Here is an 18,084-nt window from a genome sequence, read left to right as displayed (position 1 = left end):
ACATTAAAAACCTCATAAGAGTAAATCCAGGAGCACAGTGGTTTTCCCTACTGTGACATGCACACCACATTCCTCTACAACATCTTGCTAGAGGCATCACAAATGTTTTTCTCTAGGCTCTTCGAAGGTAGCATAGAAAAGCTTTATTTGTCACAAAATGTACTTTCTGTCAAAATGTAAGGCAGGGTGAACAAACCTCCAAGCTCTTTCAAATAGGATGGTAGGGTGGCATTTTGTGAAGACTTCAGCACAGCCCTCTGCCCCTCCAGAATCCACACGGACTATCCCCAAAAAAACATAATTAACTCTGCCAAACACTACTGCTAAACAATCTGAGATCAATTTCCAGAGTCTATGCCCTTCTCACATACAAGCTATTGCTTTCTTGCTAGCTGAGAAATGTGCTGACAAACTAGCTAAAGGACTCACAGTACTATCAACATTTCCTTTCATCTTACAGTGTTGCATAAACATTTTAACACTATAGCCAGGAAATATGTCTCAGAATTTCCCCGCTAGCAAATACCATTATGACTGGGATTGGGATTCCCTTGGAGTGAAATTCTCAAGGGACAACACATTATGACCATTGGAATGAGGAATAACAGGGGGAGATCTGTGTTTACATACCAGTTCTCACATACTTTTCAACCATTCCAGGCCTCCTCCGCCTCAACTAGCACACATTCAGCAGGTTTACCTGGAGAAGTATGCAAGTGGAAAATTCGAGTGGATTTTAAACCAACTACTTGTAATTCTGCTGTTTATGCATGCACTGGAATTATAATACAACACATAATGAGGGTTTACGTCTTCATTCCTTCTTCATACTGCACACTTTAGACTAGCTGCTTGCTTAAAGAGAGCCCTACGGCTCCCAAGATTATTCAAGATCATTGAGGAGGAGGCTGTTGTTCAACTTTAGCATCTCAGAATCCAACATCTTGTCAGACTACATACTATGTTCTGCTGTATAATATAGCTTAATGTGGTGAAATTGCATGGTCCTCTGGAAAATATGGGTTTTGAAATGAGTGTTAACTGTATAGCTGCACATTTAATTTCACTAACGCAGAGATGTATGGAGTTACACGTATGGAAATAATAGACGTTGGGATTCAACACCTCAACCACATTCTGAGTCAAAATGTGTCACAATTTCATTTGCAGCAGTTGCGTTACTGAAAGCTGCTTTAAGTCACCAAAAGAGTTTTTGGCAACAAAGGACTGATCATTAATTCCTTTTATTAGGAAAGGGGAGTGTATGAACCAGATGCTAGTTTAAATTAAGCAGGTATAAGCAACTGTTTAAAGTGCTTATGGATCAATATGAACAAGCACTGCTTACTCTGATCCGTCTGGCTTGAACAGGATAACAAATGCAAACACACACATGTATAAAGGTGCACAGATTATGTGTGCCATGTCTTCGTGTAATCTGCATCGGGATGAGCAATCTAAGTAAACGCAGAAAGACAAACTTGGTAAATAAATACATGGTAAGTAATTTTTTTTCAAGTACTTAACCGATATCAACCTTGCAACATTATGCAGTGCCGTACTCACAATAACATGTTAGTATGAATTTGTAGAGCGCGCGTTCACCCTGGGGTTTCTTGGCGCTGTGTACCGCTGGGGAGCCAGTCCTGGCTTTCCCTGTGAGATGGTCCCTATTGGGCATCCCCAAGGTGAAGCCAGGCATCCCCGGCAGCGAGGGGGCCGTTGTGGAAATTAAGCAAGCTATTGCCCAGAGTTGCAGCGTGGGACCCATGGTTAGAGAGGCACAGAGGCGAGATTTATCGAGCCCGCTGACATTGATTTTGTACCCTGCCGCGTCGGGAATTGAACCCTGGTCCCGGGCCGACCTCTGCTTCTGGGTCAGCCGCCTCTAAACGGTGAGCCACAGTTCTCCACGTGGAGTATAGTGCCTAGTCACAGCCACTTCTATCATCCAAAATCTTTTGCTCTGATGCATATTTCAGATTTAAACTCAACAATATAACCACTAACAGTTCTGTCAAATGAGAAGTGGTGATGGTGCCAACATTAATGTGCCTAATCACACCTGGAATCCGCGACCAAAGCCAATCAGTGAATAGGCCAGCAGCAATGGGGCCGGTAAACAGAGAAGCAACCTAGGGTAAAACTCAGTGTACAACTGAAGATCCATGGAAAGCAGCAATGTGGCCTTTTGGAAAGAGGTTGGCACCTAGATCTCAGAGTTTTCCAGCCGATGCGCACAATGGGCCACTTTAAGAAATCCGGCTTTTCTGGCCACACCAGATTTTTCACCTGTAGCTGGACCCTATATTTTTGCTGGCTTTTGAACTCTGTGAACTTTACCCCTGCCAACCAATAGTAAAGTGTCTGTGCTCACTTTTTAAACGTGGTAGAATTGGTATACTCAAAATTGGTAACACATAGTAAATTTATAAATTGGTAATACATTAAACCTACCTGTAAGTCCCTAGTATATGGTATAAATTACACCCAGGGCCTGGAAGTGATATGCCACTAGTGGACTGCTGCAAAAACCACAGTTGATGGACAGAATGCAGAACAATGTCATACATTCACCCCAGTACAGAGATCTGGGCCTAAATCCATCGTTTTTTTGCACTCCACACCACCCCAGTTCAGACATGCAAATCAGTCTGACCCTTTGGCCTCATGGGAACAGTCGAGCCCGAACTGCCAAGCCATGCTTTCCCTGGACCGGAAACAAGCTTCCGAGGACCGGTTTCTGGCATTCCAGCCGTCTTCAGCCCGGCTTGCTTGAATCCAGTGGTGTGAAGAGCATGGGACTCACGTCTGAGCATACCCATCCCACTCGGGGTGACAAAAGCAAAAACCACAGTTGATGGACAGAATGCAGAACAATGTCTTACATTCACCCCAGTACAGAGATCTGGGCCTAAATCCATCGTTTTTTTGTTTCCGGTCCAGGGAAGGCATGGCTTGGCAGTTCGGGCTGGACTGTTGCCATGAGGCACAGGGTCAGACTGATTTGCATATGGTCATGTCTAAACTGGGGTGGCAGAGTGGGCTAAAGAACGGTGATGGATTAAACCCAGATCTGTTGACTGGATGTGAGTATTTGATTGGTTCAGATTTTCCGTCCATCACCACCCTCTTTTGTACCACTAGTGGACTGCAGCACATATTGTTCCATCCACTACAGTGGCAGTGCAAAAGCAGCTCCAGGTCTCCCACTATAGCAGTGTATAAACTGCAATTCGAACTGTCAAAACTAAAACACCTATTGACAGGCAAAACCATTTCTAATAAATGTTAATCTGTCACCATTCTTTAGGCTTGCAGCTCAGAAGGCAGGGTGCATGGTAATTAAAAATAAGACATGTAGAAATTTTATGTTACAGTATCAAGCATCCAAAATCCATTTTTATTTTCACTGTTGCAGCATAGCCATCCTATTTAGACAATTAAAATACAGATTTCGTATTTTAATCTATATCTCAGAAAAGAGACTAGCTAGAAAAATATTGAAATAATTTTTAAAAGTAAACAAATCAATTATGAAGTCATTTTTTAATAACTATTAAGAAAATGTAACTTTTAGAAAGTTACCTTTTCCCTGAATGAGGTTCTTGGAGGCTAATTTGCATTGGCCCACTAGCTTCTACCAGCCAGTAATTAGCCTTGAATAAGTATGAAATGCCCCCAGGCAGCAAACAATAGCTGACCTGAATGGTCAGAATTTACTCCCCAGAATGTGCAATGTGGGGGCTGTGGGCATTCTTTTTGACATTACTCATTGCCCTACGTTAAGTCTGTCTTCTTGGTGTCTGTCTTCTTGGTGTCAAAGGTACCAAGGGTTGAGCTCAGGTTAACTTAGTGACTTTGAGGTTTCAGTATGACAAGGGTTGTGATTCTTATTCGTGTTTCTGACAAGGACAAATACACCTAATGTACCAAAGAAACTGTTGAAGGCTAGCGAAGAAGAAAAATTCATCACGGATGACCCAAAATATAAATAGTATTTTATTAAGCAATGGCTAGAACGGGGTGACTGAAAGCAGAGCACCCTGTATCATTTTTTGTTACACTTATTAAGAGGTTCAAAACTACAGTTAAGAGAGGAAGAACAGAAAGGCAGTGTTGGAGAACAAAAGAACAGGGTTGGGGAAGAAGCAATGCAGGTCGGAAGAGGGAGCAGTGCAACAGTTATATTTAAACCGAGTCTGAATTAGAAGGGAAGCTATAGAAAGTGTCAAAAATGGTAGTTGAATGAAAATAGAGCAGCCCTGGTCAAGAGCAGGAATCAGAATATAAAAGGTCGATTGAAGATGCGCATTAAAAGAAGTACAGACAGAAGGCAAAAAACAAAGAAGCTTGTTAAATACAGCAAAATGTTGTTCTGATTGTCACTTTTATTTGCAGGCCAACTTCACTTCCTCTTCTTTCCTCTGGAGCATGGACCAAGAACAGATTACTTCATCTTGCTTAGGGCCCTTCAGCTGCTGGCGCCATGACTGAGGTACTATTTTTCTTGTTTTTAAGTCTCGCCTAGCGAACGCAGCGCATGCGTTGATTCGCCTTGGCGAGATTATTGTTGTGGGTTTGGTGCGTGAAGGGAGACAAACCATATGCACGCACGGACAGGCAGCATGCACGCGCATGGTGTCTCCTCACCACGCGCTCACACGCTCCCACCGCGCTCTTGTTTAAGAGACTTGAACGCGTCTGGCGCACAGCGTGATCACATGTCCTGCTCCCTTTTTTTAAATTTGCCATTATGGGATCAGTGTCTTGCAACTACCACTTTACTGCGAGGAACACAAGATTTCCAACAGGCATCCTCAAACGGAGTTTCAAGACCTGTTTACTTACCTTTGGGATCTCTTCACATGGGATGTGTGTGTCAGCGCTCCAGGCTTAAAGTATAATGGAAGCTCCATGTTGTGTGTGATGGAGCACTTGCTGTATGTGAGAGGGGAACTTTAAAAAGGGTGTGTGTGTGTGTGCATCTGTATGTCTGCCTGTCTTTCCCGGCTTGGGGTGGGAGTGCACAGTGCGAGGGGCTCTATCCATTTTCAGGTGTGCGTGTAAAATATCAGTTTCATGTGTCCTGAATCTACCTGGATGGCGAGTAAGCAATATTTTATCCTGTTATGCATCTTAACTAAACGATTAAATGTACCCGTACAGCCAAAAGAACAGACTGCTAAGAATAAACAGGACATTTGTAAGACAGGAAATGTGGGACAGCGTCTGCGAGGCTGAAAGATAGGGCGACGGGGGCATGGCAAAAACAAATGCTTCAGAAGCAAAACTGTGAATGTATGAAAATGAATGCCATGTACAACCCTGCTTTACAATTGTTGAATCTTTAGAACCCGTTGAAAAGGAGGGTCTAAGCCGCTAATGTAGCAATGGGCTGGGCCTTGTAGCTCATGCAACCCTGCTTCTTTGTGATAAACGATTGGCATGGCCACCCAGGGGACTGGAGTAGGCTGGACACACGTGCCTGCAATTGAGGGGAAGGGTGGCGGCAAGGGAGCATCTGACTGCACCCTCGTTTTGCGTCCTGTTTCCCTGCATAACTGGAGTCCTCTTGCCCTCCACGGAATCAATTGCCTGCCCTACAGCTGTCTTAGACATATCTTTCAGGTCAGAGTCAATCACTGCTAAAAAGGACATGGCTTTTACAACAGGAGTATTCTGTGGTCTGGGAGTCAGTTATAAATGTTGTATCTTTTGAGATTGTCCAGCAGGCACCCTGCTGTAAAGCTGCGGGATGAGCAAGACATATTGCTCGTGGTTAAGTGCTCTTGCTAGTCTCTCACAAGGAGCTACACGTACCTGCTGTAAACCAGTACAGTCAGGAATCTTTGTATGCTTTTATACTTTGACGTCTAGCTTCTATGCATCTATGGATTGGCCAATAGCTGTCACTCCTGACTCAGGCTCCTGAACCAGATTCTGACTTAACTTTCTACAATGTGATTCAAGCTTTAGATGTGTTTGTATGTCCTAGGTCACGGTTTGGAAACTAACTAACAGGATATTACTGCTGGGGTGTTAATGAGAACTTGCAATTTCAAGCACATATTTCCAGTCAGCAATCTTCTCAATGGCCTTTCATGGAAAAAGCATATTGTATTCAAACTGTATAACCCAAAGTTCATCCTCCATGCAAGGACGTAACAATTACTGTGCATTAGAGATTTAAAAAAGTGAAAAATAATGAATAATCTTGAATATCTACATTCAACACGTCTACAAGCATACGGGGAGAAACATCCAACAATTGGTTACCGCACTCAGAGCTTTAAAACTCACCTACCCACACACCAACATAATACTGTCTGGAGATTTCAACATGAATTTAATGCAAGCCCAGGAAACAAACCTACCAATACACATGCAGGCCAGGCACAGCAACACATCCAGGTGTGATACCTCGGGGAAGAGCTGCACTGCGTTATTGGGAAAACTTTCATTGTTCGCCTTAAATGGAAGAGGTCCGCAGGATAGCCCGGCAACTTTCACAAGAGTGACGGCAAAATCAGGGGCTTTATTGGCTCCTACGGACGCAAAACCTTTAGGGATAGAGGCTTAGGAGTATTTTGTCAACTGTCTAGCTAGACAAAAGGTTTTCAAATAACCCTAAAAGCCAAAAACCTTCCGTGATCACTGGAGCAGCCTAATATACACATACCTCAAGGATAGAAAAAAGACATTTAAATATATTTCTCAAAATAATGCGAACTCAGGGCCCACAACCTACTCGGCAATCCCGGACAATAATTGAACAAATGAAAGGAGACCTAAAAAAGGAGATCAGAGCAGCAAAGTGAACATACAACAAGCAATTCTGGACGGAAATGCTCTATGTCAGCCAGCAACGAAAGTCAAAACAGTTTTGACCACACATTAATCTCCTATCAAATGGAAACAAGCATTTACAATGCAATGGTTTCGCCTTTGGAAAAGTTAGAGCTATTGGCATTGTAAATGACAAAATTTGTATTTATGTGTTGGTTTTGAAAACAGATAAATAAATGGCATTGTCATTTACATTGCCATTAGCTTAATCTCTGCAGTCACTCTGCAGTCCCTCGCACTCCCTAGTCACTCTGCACTCCCTAGCCCTCCCTAGTCACTCTGCACTCCCTAGCACTCTGCACTCCCTAGCACTCTGCACTCCCTAGCACTCTGCACTCCCTAGCACTCTGCACTCCCTAGCACTCTGCACTCCCTAGCACTCTGCACTCCCTAGCACTCTACACTCCCTAGCACTCCCTAGTCACTCTGCACTCCCTAGCACTCCCTAGTCACTCTGCACTCCCTAGTCACTCTGCACTCCCTAGCCACTCCAACAGGGAATATGAACCTGCAAAGAGGCAACAATCCTGGTTTTTAACACAGTGGAGCCGTGTGACTTGGTGAAATTTGGCAAATACTTAAGCCTGCTACAAGTATAATTTAAGGACATTAATAATACTGATCACTGCTCCAATTAAAATCACCAAAACAGTGAATTTTAACGTTTTATATGGCAGGTTTAATCCACTTGGATAGATCTTTAAAATGTTTTCATTAGCCGCTCTCTGAGCCCATGATTTGAGAACTATCTGCTATATAATTCCCAGTCCGTATGCACTGTTGTGCACACGTAAATTAATTTGCACAGTAATTAGCTGATATTAAGCCACAGGTATTATTCATGATTCCCAAATTCTCATGACATGGATTTAAAATCTGTCCAAAACTGCTATATATTACTTACATTACCTATGCTTGCGATTAAAACAATATGCACATGTACTGTTTGCACAGCTAAGGTATTTTGCATAGCAATTATCTGGTTTCTAGCCATAGGTATGTTCACGATTTTGACATTTTTATGACATTACTTAAATTTGGCATATAAAAGGTAGTTTTGTCTGGTTAACTTAGAATCTATCTGCCCTCGGAGTTATATCTACTTGGCTGAGCTGCAGTGATCTACCCTGACCAGCGCACTGGCCAACTGAGAGAAGCCATTCAACAGTGAAACGCTGCTCGTCAGCCAGACCCTGAAAGTCGCATAACAATGAAGAACTAGGTTACCAGTTGTCTCCACACCAAACCCTGGGAGAGAGGGACCACCTCTATAATTGATGCCTGATGGGGAGAAGAGAGAGCTCAAGAAGCCGCGTGGAGGGAACGGCTCCCAAACACCAGTGGGCCCGGGATGCTCTTCTTTCTCTAGTCACGTGACTAACGTGTGTTTCAACACTTTGCAATGTTATTTTCCTTCTCACGCGTACCTAATATCTACCCAATGATCCATCACATGACGGAGTGATAGCCACGATCACAAGCCGCCGCGTTCTCCCATCTTAGGTGACATCATTCACTCCCCACTGAACTGAAGTGTAGGCATGAGATTTTAAACAGCTGTTCAACTGCACACCACTCAGCTACTGCACATACAAAATAAAGATCATTCTCTGTTACTAAAGACATAAAACTGGGCTCGTTTTCGGTCGCGTTGGACAGGCCACTAGCTATCTTCTACCCGTGGGATAGTGATGTCATACTGTGAGCCTCTCAGGACTCAATAAACAAATGTGGGCACGGTGGAGTCCCCCCTCCTGGGGACTCAGGAAGACCAATGGCAGGAAGAGCCTCTCTGGCTCGGGTTGGAGTCCCCCTCCTGGGGACTCGAAATGCACAGAAAGGCCCCCTTTCGCTGGAGTCCCTCTCGGGGGACTCGAGATGCCGCCAATGCCCCTTGAGCCTCCTGGCTCGAAAAGAAGATGCCACCCGACGCGTTGGAGCGGCCCTCTGCCAACTGGGGCCGCTCGGCGAACAAATAGGAACTGCCCCCAGAGCCTTGCACAGTCACGGAGCCCCCACCAGCCCTCCTTCACTTACCGGGCGGTTCGTGGGGGACTCCGGTCCTTTCTCCTGTGTGGCGGTAGCGCTTTGCGGGGCTCTCTCAGCACATGAGAGCCCCGCCTTCACAATGCTCCCGGCCCGCTACCTGTTCCCCCGGTCCCCCATCTCGGGACCGGGCCGTCAATGGCTCGCGCTGTTTGTTTCTTTTTCCCGGCGGCAGCGAGCAGCCAATCGGTGCGCGGCGGCAGGCGGGACTTCCCTCCAAATGCGGAAGTCCCGCCCCGCGTCAGGCACCGTAGTGCCTGGCTTCCTGTTTTGCGGCGCTCGGGCCGCGGCGGTGATTCTCGGGCATTTAAGAGGGGTGGACACCCTCGAGACCAAAAGTAAACAGTGAAGCGAGGTGGGCACTCGCAAAGGGCGCCATAATCGGGGTGGCACCCGTCAATTAAGAATAAAGTGCAACGAAGCACTGGGGGTACCAAATTACTGCAAACCCCGGAATCCAATCACCACACGGCAACAGTGGTGACGCTGCGCCGCACGGGCCAATCCCGTCGCGGCGTTTGGTGAGGGGGCTCGGCTCTCCCGTCCAATCGGAGAGCAGCGGGCTCGTTTTCGGTCGCGTTGGTACCGGCAAGGTACGGGGCCCTTCGTCGGGGGTTTACTGATCCCGGGTTGCGGTGGTGAAGCTGCACACAGGTTATTTTAGTGCGCTCTGCTCGGGGAAGGCTCACAAACCTTCAGTCTGCACCAAACACGTGTCGATGGATTCGGGGGCGTTCCCGGCTTCGCGTGACGTCGGCAAAAGCCAAAGAATCTCGGGAACGCCCCCGTGTCTGGTCCGGCATTGATGGACAGGCCCCTCGTCCAATGGCTAGGCTCCATTTATGGAGCTAGCCAATGGGACGGGGGGCGTGTTCCAGAGTGCTTACTGTACTCAATAGATTTCTCTGGAGGAGGAGCCTAACGGCTCCGCCCCCCAGCGAAACCTAAAAAGAGGGGGGAATACTAGTAGCCGAACCCCTTATTTCTGGGGGCAGGAGGTTCTTAGGTGTGCACCCCGCTCATGATGTCCTGACTCATATTTCGAGTTTTAAGGTTAGGGCATTTTAAGTAGCGTGTTATGCTATTCTATATTATGTTTATTGTAGTGTATCGTCATTGCTAATATTGCAACCCTACTCTTGTCCTACATCATCCAAATAAAATAATGACGTTCTCTGTTGTAGGGCGCTCGCTTTCATTTTTCCCAGCTGTTTTGGTCTTTGTTCATTTGCTTCAAATTGTTTTCACGTCATGGAAGTGATATATTAAAATTATATAAATACGTCAAGATGTATAAAAATCGCCTTATTAAAACAAAGAAACAAACAGTGGACACGTGAAATTGAAGAAAATGGATGAAATCCATTAAACACTTATGTACATATGTCGTCATACTTGTATTTCTTTTGTCGTTCTTTGTAATAAGTGAGACCCCCTGGCTCCAGGCCTGCTCTCGGGTTGAGCTGTGCCCACAGTGTGTGTGTTTTGTGGTGCCCTTTTCTGTATGAAGAAGTGTGCACTAGTGGGGCACGGGGAGGCAGTGGAGAGAGGTCACAATCGCACTGAGTGAGAGTGTATGGAGAGACGGTTTCACAGTCATGCTGCAAGATGGCTGTGTGCGTGGGATCAGCGCCACTGACCTCTCTTGTGATTTTCTGGCCACAGAATCGAACCCAAGCACACGACAGCCCTCCATGCTTCCCCGGTCGGCACAATGAGCTGGATTAAAGCGGATAACCGATATTTAGTACTACAGCGCCTAACATCGGCAGAAGCGCTGGATACAGAGAGCCACGAGGCGGCATTTGCTATTGGGATAGTCGAGAAGAGTCTGCAAGGTGGCATGCAGGTGGCTGCCCGACTGTAGAGCTGAATTCTCTTCTCACCGCGGGTGCCCACGCAGTGCCAGCCAAATGGCGCTTTTTCCTTTGCATACACAAGATGCTGCCCAAACAGATAATGCCCGCGTTGTGTGGGCTTCTTTTCTTTAACACTGGAGAGAACAGTCAAGGCTGGTTGGCTATTTCCTGTCTCCCCGAAGATGCTGATTCCGAAAACGCCCGCATCTGAGCAGTGCCCTGGCAGTGGCATCAGATGCCAGATGGCACCCCCAATAGCAAGCGATTCCATCCTTTACATTGAACCTACGGCGCATCGGTGCGCAAGCTTTTTTAAAGTCGTCTGTTTCCTCAGCCACAGGTGAGGCTGCAGAACCCGCACACATGGGGTTACACTCGGTGCCCTCACACCTCAGGTGGGGTCTGGAGCTGACAGCGGTCCAGAGACATCGGTTCCAATCCTGGCTTCTGTGTGCGCCGGTGTTGTGTGATCTCGGGCACATCGCTCTGTCTCCCCGTTCATGGGTCGTCTGACGAGCACTTGGAATGGGGTTGTGTTCTGATGTTAAACGTGAATGCACACCTGTGCATCACACACTAAGGCTCGGGGAACAGAGCACATCCTCGGCGTGATCTGGGGGCCTGTGTTGGTCAGAGCCCCCAGGCTCCTTTGATCTCTCTCTTAGGGAGGGCGATGGGGGCGGACTCCCCACAGGTGAATCCGAAAGCTTCTTCCTTGGCACAGACACGTGATGTCAGGTAGAGGTGGGAGGGGAGGGAGGAGGAACCATTAAAGACATTGCAGGTTTCCTGTTGCGAGTGCAGCCAGGCACACTGGCAGCAGCAGCGGAAGGGAGCGGGTCGCTGCTGCAGGTTCCAGGGCACAGGGCTTCACCCCCTCCACTCCCTGGCACCCCAGCCATAGTCTACCTTAACACCAAAGGGTCCCCTGTCACCTCCTCCAGCGGTCACAGCTGTTGTCTGAAGCCCCCTCACATCCCGTGGGGGCGCAGACCCCCTGCCCTCACCATGTCCGGGGCCCCCGGAGAGCCCTTCGACGACCAGGACTGCATCTGCTCCTACGGGATGAAGCTGACCTGGGACATCAACGACCCCAGGCTGCCGCAGGTGAGTGAGACGGGCTGTGTGCCGAGGGTCACCGCAGCCCACATGGGCAGCCGGGACTAAGCAAGCTGCCTGCACCGATGCATGCACGTGTGCCGAGGTCTACCGGGGGGTGAAAGGGGCAGCCGAGCAAGCTAGGTCTGCCGAGGGTCACTGTGCCCAGAGGGGCATCCGAGACTACTAAAAGCAAGCTAAGTGTGCAGAGGGTCACCGGTGCCCAGAGGGGCCACCCGGGGCTAGTAGAAGCAAGCAGCACTGAGCCATTTCCTCGCAGAAGAGCTGAGGCAGTGCGCACAGGTACAACAGCGAGTGCATCGGGCAGTGACTGTAACCAACTATAAATCTAGAAGTCAACATAGGTACTTAAGTCATAACACATCACAGGGAAGCCATTACTATTGTGTTGTTGATGTTGCATAATTTAAAACACACTTTGGTAATGAAATAGAGAGAGAGCTACGGCGGGCTTGTGCGCAAGTACATATACGAATAAAGAGAGAGGTTTGATAAAAAAAAATCCTGAAGTAAAATACGCATAGGTTACATTTGAAACCTCCACACTGAAGTCACCCATTCACATTTTTCTCATTGCATACGGCTTTCAGCATCAACATGAACCCCTTTCTCTCGGGGTTCCAATTAATTTATTGATTAATAAGGCGGAGGGGGTGGGGTGGTGGAGGGTTGGCATCCTTCTTATATCTTTTAGACCTTTCATTTTCTTGCTCTGGGTCTGATGACAAATGAGCACTGGTCCCCTAAAATGGGTGCCAACGTCACCATCTGCCCTGTTGATACACGGAGTTAATTGCCTTGCAGTACGAAATCACGTGTATTTTCTATATCTATTTGCTCCATCAGTTACTTACAATCTTTATTCCCAGCCATATATGTACAAAGACACGGATGCTTACCCTAACCAGGGCTTTAAGTGGGCCGGGTCCTGCCAGTGCGCAGCACCAGCAGTTCTAAAAAGAAGGTGCCGTGATGGGTGAGTCCCTACGGGGGCTCTTCATGTGTAACCTCAGGGTGCAAAAAACCCACAAAAAACCTTAACTCTGCAATAGTACAACCCGTCACTGCCTTTGATGTAACGTCAAGGAGCCTCGTTTTTGAGTTTTATATAGCGCAATCCTGGAGCGCTGTACATAAGCACCAGTTACATACACAAGAACATATTCATTTTTTTAACCACATGACGTCATGCTCGAACCTATTTTCTCAGCTCGAAGGTCGGCTGCTCAAGACTTACGCCACAACCTCTCCTACAAATGCAGGTAGCATTTTCATTACTCTATACAACGACGTGAGAGTTGGTGCTTATTTTTTATATGCACCTTATATCCATTGACAAAGCCAATAGTCCCGGCCTGGCGGCTTGTTGTAGGTGTAATTTTCCTTTTTGTGTTATACACACCAGGATGAATGGACAGAAGCAGCAAAGTAACAGTCGGACACCAGATTTGTAGCTTGTGTTTTAAGCCACGCAGTTAAATATAGCGGCCACGTCCATTTGAGAGACACCCAGTTTTCTCAACTCACTTAAACCTCTGCTCATAACTAAGGTCCATAGAAAGGGTAAAGGTGGGCTAGCCGGGCTAAAAATTCGAACTCTAAGCCGTGATGCCTTCTATTGGCTAAACTTAAATTAAAGTAAATATGTCGAAGAAGCCCTATCATAAAGTTATCCTCCGTTAGATCACCTGACAGAAAGGCATGAACAATGAGTATATTGCAGGCTTGCAATAAAATGCAGGACACTCGCCGCCAACCGCTTCAAAATGTATTCTTACATTTCAGTTGAAGTTTTATACATTGTGGACCAGGCGTTCGCTGACGTCATGGGCATTTACACACGTGAAGAGAATCCCCAAGTGTACTGAGGCCAGAAAGGGAATTTACTACTGCTGGTTGCTAGAAATAACACAAATGTCTCTTTCCCGACAGACGCAGACCCACAGCCACCCCCGTCTAAGTGCACGTTTGCCTGTTCTGAAAGTGTGTTGTGTGGAGAGGCTGTGGCGGAGTGTGGACTGTAGTCGGGTTGTAACAAGGAGACACGCGCCTGAAAATGAAACAAGCGCCCGGGCAGGAGCGTCTTTCAATGTTTTTTACATTTTCTTTTTTAATGCAGGATTTATCTAGCGCGAGATCGACCCGAAGGTATTGGAGGGCTTTACACGAGCACCTGTTACGTTGCACAAGTTCACGTTTCACTCTAAGCCCGCCTTAAGGCGCTTTGGTCGTAGAAAGAAGCGGTGCTGAGAGGCATAAAGTCGTCAATCGTATTTTATACCATCGCTGCCTCTAAAGTAGCACCCACCGATCATCTTCTAACAACAGTTTTTTTCTGGACCAGTCCCGTTGTACACTGTAAATTATACTAATCGTAATCATCACGATACAAAGGAAGTTATAGTGATATTGTCAGTGTCCAGTTATATTAATTGTCATTGGTGCAGGAAATGTGTGTAATCAGGTCCGGGGCGCTGGCAGATGTTGCACCATGTAAACTCTATGTAGCATAACAAATACATATATGTGTGTGTGTGTATATATATATATATGTATACATACATATATGTGTATATATATATATATATATATATACACATACACTGGTTTACATACATATACGTGTGTACACACACACACACACACTCCGGTCCTTTCTCCTGTGTGGCGGTAGCGCTTTGCGGGGCTCTCTCAGCACATGAGAGCCCCGCCTTCACAATGCTCCCGGCCCGCTACCTGTTCCCCCGGTCCCCCATCTCGGGACCGGGCCGTCAATGGCTCGCGCTGTTTGTTTCTTTTTCCCGGCGGCAGCGAGCAGCCAATCGGTGCGCGGCGGCAGGCGGGACTTCCCTCCAAATGCGGAAGTCCCGCCCGCGTCAGGCACCGTAGTGCCTGGCTTCCTGTTTTGCGGCGCTCGGGCCGCGGCGGTGATTCTCGGGCATTTAAGAGGGGTGGACACCCTCGAGACCAAAAGTAAACAGTGAAGCGAGGTGGGCACTCGCAAAGGGCGCCATAATCGGGGTGGCACCCGTCAATTAAGAATAAAGTGCAACGAAGCACTGGGGGTACCAAATTACTGCAAACCCCGGAATCCAATCACCACACGGCAACAGTGGTGACGCTGCGCCGCACGGGCCAATCCCGTCGCGGCGTTTGGTGAGGGGGCTCGGCTCTCCCGTCCAATCGGAGAGCAGCGGGCTCGTTTTCGGTCGCGTTGGTACCGGCAAGGTACGGGGCCCTTCGTCGGGGGTTTACTGATCCCGGGTTGCGGTGGTGAAGCTGCACACAGGTTATTTTAGTGCGCTCTGCTCGGGGAAGGCTCACAAACCTTCAGTCTGCACCAAACACGTGTCGATGGATTCGGGGGCGTTCCCGGCGTCGCGTGATGTCGGCAAAAGCCAAAGAATCTCGGGAACGCCCCCGTGTCTGGTCCGGCATTGATGGACAGGCCCCTCGTCCAATGGCTAGGCTCCATTTATGGAGCTAGCCAATGGGACGGGGGGGCGTGTTCCAGAGTGCTTACTGTACTCAATAGATTTCTCTGGAGGAGGAGCCTAACGGCTCCGCCCCCCAGCGAAACCTAAAAAGGGCACTTCAACTCTGACATAACAGACCATACATGAAGAGCTTACATAGTAGCCGTATTTAACTCCCAGACTGTCTGTGGCACACATGTTAATAAAGAAACTTTGATGGTGAAACGGACTGGTACAACAACTTCTAGGGATATTCCAAATAAAGGGACCCGGATGGCCATTACTCCAAGATTGAGCTCCCAGGCCCTAGTGTCTAGAAGCAACCATAAAATAGATTTCACGAACTGCATATCAAAACCGATAAACCACGGCTATCCCCAAGTTAAACAGCTAGAAGGCATATTCTAGCCGGGTCCTCTTGAAACAGCAGGGTTCGACCTACATCTACAGATCACACAAAAACAGGTATTGAATGCCATAAAAATCACAACGATCCGATGGGTCCCCAGGACCAAATGGGCTGCCCAACGCCTTATTCAAAAAAGACTCAGCCTTCTGGTCCAACCATCTAACCTCGCTGTTTGCTCACACACTGGAGACCTGCACCATTACAGACTCATGGCGAGGAAGCATCCTACAACCAATATATAAATCAGGGGCTTGTTCAGATCCATCGAATTATAGATTAATAACCCTCATTGATTTTGAGGCAAAAATGTATGCTGCAAATTTGTAGAAAGATCAAGATGACTGGGTCGATAGTACAAAATTGATCCCCAACACACAAACAGGTTTTCGAGCCGGGATGGGCACTCTAACACATGTATCTGCTGTCACACTCCTGGCCAATTAACCTATTGCTAACTCAAATGTTTTGCACGCCTGTTTTGTAGACCTCAAAGCAGCTTTCGACAAGGTCCCTAGATCCATGTTATGTGCAAAAATGAAATCCTGGGGAGCTCTCACAAAATTGTTACATACAATAATCAACCTCTACTCAAAAACATGGGTCCAAATAAAAATAGGGGATGGTCGAAGCCTAACCAACAAAATCATGACCATCAACGGCTTAAAACAGGGGTGTGTTCTGGCCCCCTATTTCTTTAACATCTATACAGCTGACCTCGACAATAACTTCCGCCTAACACAAGGGGACTCTCTAAAACTGGGCAATGTCCGGATATCAAGCCTGCAGTATGCCAATGACATCATATTGCTCTCTCAAACGCCTTGAGGCCTACATTGATTGATAAATCAACTAGCTGAATACACAGCCTCAGCCCAACTAGTTATACATTTCCAAAAATCCAAAGTTATGTGTTTTACTAGCTCACATAAAAAAACAACACAAATTTACCTAGCGGATTAACAGCAACCCCCTGAACCAGGTGGGAATATATAAATATCTGGGCATACTATTAGATCAACATTTCAACTATAAGTAATATTTAGAACAATTGAAAGTCAAAGCGAAACAGCTACTATTTGCTTTTAAAATCTTGCAAAAAAAATTGTTTGACAACCCATTTACTAAAGGTCTTGGCAGCAAAATTCTTGCCATCAATCACGTATGGATCAGAACTCCTAAACACATAGGACTCAACAGTCTTGAATACAGCGCAAACCAGCCTTTTCAAGAATCTATTTTCAATTCCGCACCACATTTCACAAGCCCCGATTAGATTGGAATTCAGGTTTTAAAAAACAGATCCAGACGAGACAAGAGGTCCTTGCCAAATACTATTGAAAAATGAGGGCAGCAGAAGAAGTCTTGCACACTACTGCTGACTGGAGGTCGGAAAGCAATCTAAATTGAGTAACTCAGTTTACCTATTTTTAAAACAATCCATTGAAGCTCTAAAACTAGAGGACGCTTGGCACACAATATCATCCTATCTGTAGTTCAAACGATCAGTCAATAAAACCATCAAGGGACAATCCCAGGTAACAGATAAAGCTTCTTTAACCTCAAAAAACAACCCATGGATGGTGATGCCAACATATAACATGCTTAAACCTCAACCTTACCTGACAGAACATTTTGCAAATCAAAAAAAGTGGAAACTGATTTTATTGGGACTGGGTGTTTAACCATCAAAAGATCTCTTCCCAAATGGAAACGGGCTTGTCCTACAATAGATTGCTGCCTTTGTGGACAAGGAGATGAGTCAATACTCCACCTACCATGGGTCTCTCCGCCACTATTATCTATACGGAAAGTACTCCTATGGCCAATACTAACAAGCATTTGCAATGCAATAGGTTTCGCATTATTAAAGTTGGAGCTATTGGTGTTGCATTATTTAGCAATGCCAATAGCTCAAACTTTAATAATGCGAGACCTATTGCATTGCAAATGCTTGTTTCAGTTTTGTCTCCATCTCACTTAAAAGATGTCTCACCCAAAGGGTATTTCTTGAAAATGATTCCCATTCTCATTGCCTACTTACTTTGACGGGGCTGGCTTTTCAGGGCAAGCCTTCCCTCTACTAAGAACTTTAGTCTCATTTTGTGACTCCCTGTACGTATTAACTGATAGTGACTAAGTTACAATTCGAGTATGAGCTAGATACACTATGGTCCCGGTAAACATACCCTTAAATGAGTTAGAACAATTGTAAAACTTACAATAAAGGTCCACAGCTTCAACAAAGACTACAATTTATCGGCGACAACAAAATTAGGGCACACAAATACTCCTAAATCTATCTCTCTAGCATGCCAAAGATACTTAA

General features: G+C 46.4%; 1 protein-coding gene across 3 annotated transcripts in view; it reads right to left on the bottom strand.

Annotated features, from left to right (window-relative positions):
- Nucleotides 1-18,084, bottom strand: part of ZDHHC3 (zDHHC palmitoyltransferase 3) — a 134,802-nt gene that overhangs the window by 104,196 nt on the left and 12,522 nt on the right. The gene's annotated exons all lie outside the window — the stretch shown is intronic.

This window comes from Lissotriton vulgaris, chromosome 10, assembly GCF_964263255.1.
Source record: "Lissotriton vulgaris chromosome 10, aLisVul1.2, whole genome shotgun sequence".
In the NCBI taxonomy this organism is placed as follows: Eukaryota; Metazoa; Chordata; class Amphibia; order Caudata; family Salamandridae; genus Lissotriton; species Lissotriton vulgaris.
Note: the sequence above shows the minus strand (reverse complement) of the source record. Positions and strands in the feature narration are given on the sequence as shown.